Source organism: Phaethon lepturus, unplaced genomic scaffold (genome assembly GCF_000687285.1).
Source record: "Phaethon lepturus isolate BGI_N335 unplaced genomic scaffold, ASM68728v1 scaffold17755, whole genome shotgun sequence".
NCBI lineage: Eukaryota > Metazoa > Chordata > Aves > Phaethontiformes > Phaethontidae > Phaethon > Phaethon lepturus.
Genome location: NW_010538547.1, coordinates 1 through 5,277, shown reverse-complemented (window position 1 = coordinate 5,277; position 5,277 = coordinate 1). Strand labels below are relative to the sequence as shown.

General features: G+C 50.2%; 2 non-coding genes across 2 annotated transcripts; both read left to right on the top strand.

Annotated features, from left to right (window-relative positions):
* Window positions 1-2,345: 2,345 nt before the first annotated feature.
* On the top strand, window positions 2,346-2,418 carry TRNAR-ACG. Its single transcript has one exon. It is a non-coding gene; the product is annotated as a tRNA-Arg (tRNA).
* Window positions 2,419-3,349: 931 nt separating this feature from the next.
* On the top strand, window positions 3,350-3,422 carry TRNAH-AUG. The gene has a single exon. It is a non-coding gene; the product is annotated as a tRNA-His (tRNA).
* Window positions 3,423-5,277: the final 1,855 nt, after the last annotated feature.

Here is a 5,277-nt window from a genome sequence, read left to right as displayed (position 1 = left end):
CAAAAGTGCCGGGGTATCCTCTTGCCCTGCAAGATGGAAAGAGCTCCTCTAGATCTTTCAGTGGAGCTAGACACCTTGTCTCATCACTCTTCTCCACTCAGTACTGACATCCCTTTATTCCCGCTGCTTACTCATGTTCCACATGGGGAATATTGCACACAGCTTTGGGGCCCCCAGTGTAAGGTCATTGATCAACTGGAACAAGTCCAGTGGAGGGCCACCAAAATGGCCTTGTGTTGGTCCCATAGCTTCTCCTCATACTCGTGTGAGGAGAAGCCATGGGAATTGGGTGTATTTCAACCTGGGGAGAAGGAATTTTTAGCGAGGACCTGATAGCAAACTTCCAGTACCTATGAGGAGGTTGTCGAGCCACGCTCTTCACAGCATTTCATTATGCAAGGATGAGAGACAAAAAGTATAAATTGAAATGGGAGGTTTTGTCCAAATACAAGATAAAAATATTTTCCCAATTTTTTTGTCATTGATGAAGGTGGGCTGGAGAGAGGAAAAGAGAGAGGGAGTGAAAAAGGGAGTGAGCTGCAACCAAAAAATGGGAACAAGGACTCAGCAGGTAAGTTTCCAGTTGGTGCAAAAGGTGCCCATTGGGTGCCAGGGTTAATGACTGAGGTGGGGGAGACATCTCACTTGCTCCGCAGGAGGCTCAGGTGCAATGCCCAGCTTGTCAGGATCAGGGTCAGCACTGGGTCTCCTGGGAGCTGTAGGGGCCAGCTCTGGGGTAGTCCCCACTGTGAGCACATCCTCACCACACCCAGGCTGTGTCCGTGCTTAGGGGTTGCATCCCTCCATATCCACCTGTAGCCTAAGGGCAGCATGTCTGACTCCAGATCAGGAGGTTTTGTGGTTGAATCACACGAGGGTAAACGTTTCTGCAGGGTGCTGCTGGGGTGCTTCCTCCCCCTGTGGCAGGACTTTACTTTTACCCTCTCTAAGTTTCATCAGGTTCCTATCAGCCCCTTTTGCCTGCCTCACAAGGCCCCTCTTGAAGAGCAGTCCTGTCCTCCAGTGTATCAACCTCTTCTCCCAATTTGATGTCACCCAGAAACTTGCTGAGTGTGCAACCCAGCCTGTCATGCAGGTTGTTCATTAATGAAGACATTTAAGAGTGTCAGTATCAGTATCAACACCTGCAAGCTCCATTACTAACAGGACACTTGCTTATGATCCCAGCACTGGGTCTGGTGGTTCAACCAGGTTTTCACCCACCTTCTTAGCCACTCATTCAGTCCATATCTTTTCAGTCTGGTTACAAGAAGATTCAGAGACCCTATTTAAAAGTCAAGATAAACAAGTGTTTTTTTCTCAGGTTCCAGCAAGGCAAGCAGTTGGGTAGATCAAGAAGGACCTTAGTAAATCTATGCTGGCAGTTTGCAACTACTTTTGTCCTTCACGTGTCCATTTTGCTCAAGTGATTCCTGGCTTGTTCATCCTCTGCCGTGAATAATCCACTGCCATCGGCTCTGTCAGAAAGCAAAGCGACATATAGCTGAGAGCAGACCTCATCAATACAGAGAAGGCATCAAGTACCTCAGCCTGCTCCATGTGTGTTGCTATTTCCCGCACTCAGAAGTGTTCCCATGCTTTCTTTTAATAATCTTTTGCTGACAATGTGGATCTAAAAGCCATTTTGTTGACCTTTCACTTCCCTACCAATCTCAACACCAGCTGAGCTTTGGGTTTCCTGTGTCAGCAGCTAATTCTAGCCATCAGATTGAAGGAATGATTAGCAGCCTGTTTGACACTTGTGTATAACTATAAACATCTGGAGTCTGTGTCCAGTTTTGGGATATCCAGGACAAGACAGGTATTTACAAAGTGCATTAAGTCCTGGAGATGGTCATCCAGATGAGAAAGTGGTGGAGTGCCTGATGAGGACTGTCCTAGAGAGCTAGGTTTCTATAATGCGGAGAAGAAGAGGTCAAGGAAGGATTATAATCTTGTTTTATGCTATGTGTGCCTATAGAGAAAGTGGAGTCAGGCTTTTCTTGTGGACATAGAAGATGGATCTTAACAAAAACAGATTATATGTACAAAAATCTCTATTAGATGATAGGAAAAAAACCTCACACATCAGAAGACACACATTAGAACAGGGTCCCTGAGAGGTTTTGGAGTTCTCATCCTTGGAGACATTCAAAGCTCGACTAACAAAACTACCTAATGTGAAAGACTTTTGTGCTCTGAGCAGGGGACTAGATCCCTTGGTTTCCAGCGATCTCATAAAATCTAATTTTTTCTCTACTTAACTAAATCCTCTTGCACCCTCCCCTGCTCCCCTCACAAAGCCCATCCAGCGATGGGAGGCCCCCAGAGCTCCAGGAGGACCAGGGCCAGTGGCGCAATGGACAACGCGCCTGACTACGGATCAGGAGATTGCAGGTTCGACTCCTGCCTGGCTCGCCATTTTCCTGCCCACAGACTGGCTGTGGTACTGATAGTGACAGGGAGACCTATTTCTCCATGGTGGCCTGCCTTTGCCTGAAGTTTCTCCCTTCTTGCTGGACTTCCTACACAGCAAAATCTTCCCTCGCGTCAGGGAAGGCTCTGACTGCATATACTGGCAAAAGAAATTTCACCGTGAGGATGGTAAATCACAGAGAGAGGGGCCCAGGGAGGCTGCAGGCTCTCCATCTTTGGAGTTATTCAGAGTTCAAGCAGACAAGGCACTGATCTGAATGTCATACCTGAATCACTCTGTTATTCAATGGGAAGTTCCTGCTTCGATGTTCTTTTTCTGCTCCATCCTACACTGGCAGACTCATGGGCTTGTCACCACCTTTGTGGTACCTTCACCCTGCATATGGCTTGGACAAGGAAGGTGGAAGATGCCCATGTATAGGTTAGCCCAGACCAACTGGCCACCAAGCAAGATCTCACTACAGCTCACCTGCTCTGCCCTTTGTCATCAGGCAAGAGAAAGTGGAGGACAAAACAGGTGACCTTGGGCTAAGCTCAACCCTCAGCTGTGCACCATGACTCCAGAGAGTCCTGGGGTTCTCCCAGCCCTGCATTGGCTGGGAATTGTAGCCAGACCTCCCATGGAGCAGGCAAGATGTCACCTCCAACCCACCAGAGCAGCTGAAGGCTGGAGGCCACCATCTGCCTGTGCTGCCTGGCCTCCTTGTGGGGGAACTTAACACAGGCGCCACTTCTTCTGGGTGGTGGGACCAGTGGGACCAATACTGACCTCTCCCCTATAGGTGAGTTGGGCAAGGTTGTCATGGGTGGGGCAGGAGGGTGCTAGGTGAGGTCTTGCGACTTCCCTTTGACCACCAACACAACCAGGTGGTACAGAAAGGACCGTGGTGGCACCGGGTGGGACCAGAGGCTGGGGCCAGTAGCGCAATGGACAACGCACCTGATTATGGATCAGGAGATTGCAGGTTCGACTCCTGCCTGGTTTGCCCTGAAACTGCCTGGCTGTCGTGGAGGTGACGGGGGACAGCTGTCTTCATGAGGTCCTTCCCCTTCCACACTTTTTTCCCATCTCTCTGACATCAGCATCACAGGAACATCATCTTGCGAAACACTTTGTCAAAGCTGTGAACCTGCCATCTGCTTCAAAAGCCACCACCCCTCAAGTCCTTTTTGGACTGGCCTGCTGACCTCCTAGAGTGCTGAGCAGCAGGCTTGTTTCTGTGGTATCCGAGTGTGTGTTTTCCTCATAAGGCCTGTGCGTATCTCCTGTCCGTCTCCCTGAGCGCTACTGAGTGAAAGCTGGCTGAAGCCTCACTGGTAACAACCATGGGTAAGGAGTGGGTGGAAGGTGGGCTGGGACACTGGGCTTGAAGGGTTGTGGTCAGAGGCTAGAAGTGTGAATCACAGAATCACTAAGTTTGGAAGGGACCTTCAAGATCATCAAGTCCAACCATTAACACAATGCCACCATGCCCCCTAAACCATGTCCCAAAACACCACATCCACACATTTTTTGAATACTTCCAGAGATGGTGACTCCACCACCTCCTTGGGCAGCCTGTTCCAATGCTTGACCACTCGGTGAAGAAATTTTTCCTGATATGATGGTTAACTGTCCCTAGTGCTCCTCAGGGGTCAATGCTGCCACTATTGAACATCTTCACTGACATACTTGGTAATGGGATGGGATGAATCCTGGGTGAGTTCATGGGTGGCACTAGTGAGGAGGAGAGCAGTGGACACTGGCAGGGATGGCTGTCATTTAGAATGACCTGGACAGAGTGAAGGAAGTTCAGCAAAGGTAAACACCATGTCCTGCCTCTGGGATGGGGTAACCCCACGCAGCACTACAGCCTGTCAAGAACACAGCTGGGTGGAAAAGGGCGTAGGGGGTCCTGGAGAACAACTTGAGCAAGAGTCAGCAGCAGCACATGGCCTTGCACCCATGAAGGCTAACTGCATGCTGGGCCGTCCTAGCAAGAACACAGCTACCAGCTCAAGAGGAAGGATTCTTGCTCTTCACCCAGCACTTCTGAGACCATTTTTGGGGCACTGTGTCCAAGACTAACCCCCTCTTGTTTGTACAAGATGCTGACAACATGGAGCAAGTCTAGCTTTGCTCTTTTCCGTACCTTTCTACACCTCTTCGAGCTTTTTCCCTGGTTAAAGTGTCTTAAAGCCTGCTGGCAGACATACTTTTCCTCTTCCTGTCTCATATACCTTGTAGTCTCCTGAGAATCCTATTTTGAAAAGAAACTTGCAAATTTATAAAAGTGAAGGGTCTGAAGTGCCTGGGTACTGCATCCCTCCACCCTGACCTTGTGGCACAAGGGCAACGTGTCTGCACCTGGAAGACAAGGTTGGGTGTCTGAATAACGTGGAGGCCAGGCCTGGACAGTGCTGCAGGCTGGTGGCCTCTCTGTGCTTTTCATGGGGTTCATTGACGTTGCATGCAGAAGTTTGCAAGGCATCAACAAACAGCAAGACTGATGTGGGCCTCCAAGGTGGTTGGGGACCAGAGCACATAATGTGACAGGGCAGCCTGAGAGCGCCGGGTCTGTCCAGCCTCCAGAGAAGCCATTCAGGAGGCATCTTCATCCTGCATGGCGTTGGCTGTGGTACCCCCGGCTGTGGTGTGGGCCCCAGATCTGCCCATTTTGGGCTGCCCAACTCTGCTTAAAGGAGAAGCTCTTTCCATCCTGCAGGGCAAGAGGATACCCCGGCACTTTTGCCCTGCAGGAGGCCCGGGAGGATGGATGATGGGCAGAAGGAGGAAAGAGCAGGAGGAGCCGCTGCCAGGCTAAAAGTGTCGAGCCAGGCAGGAGTCGAACCTGCAATCTC